The sequence below is a fragment of the Acyrthosiphon pisum genome, chromosome A2, assembly GCF_005508785.2.
Source record: "Acyrthosiphon pisum isolate AL4f chromosome A2, pea_aphid_22Mar2018_4r6ur, whole genome shotgun sequence".
NCBI classification, from domain to species: Eukaryota; Metazoa; Arthropoda; class Insecta; order Hemiptera; family Aphididae; genus Acyrthosiphon; species Acyrthosiphon pisum.
In genome coordinates this window covers 27,089,475-27,089,970 of record NC_042495.1, presented here as the reverse complement: position 1 = coordinate 27,089,970, position 496 = coordinate 27,089,475, and positions in this window count along the sequence as shown.

Genomic DNA, 496 nt, shown 5'->3' with positions numbered 1-496 from the left:
CCTGATCCGCCGGCTTGTACGCTATCACTGTACGCCTCACCGTAACCAAGTACCATCTACTCCCGCGTAAGTCCGCCAGCACTCGCCGTAGTGTGTGAGAGGCCGCCCAGGTCGTCGGAATCCACATCCAACAGGTGTCTCCACTGTGGGCAGGCTGTCCGGAATCAAAGAAACCACAAATATAAATTTGGCACATTAGTATTAATCATAGAAAAAAGATATTATGTTTAATAAATCAAGCTGATTATTAAATTACCAAAGGCAAGTTTGGCCTAAAAATATTTTCTGATTGAGTCGATGAGAAAAATAAAATAAGTCCAAACGTTTTGATTAACATTTTGTCTATGGTTTCAACAATTATAGATTGTTTCATACGTATTCAACAATAAGAATAAATAGGTAACAGACATGCGTTCTAAAATAAATTGATATATTTCAAATGATTGACATCCTTGATCTGTAACTCCTTAAAATTGCCGGAAATAATTTTATAAAT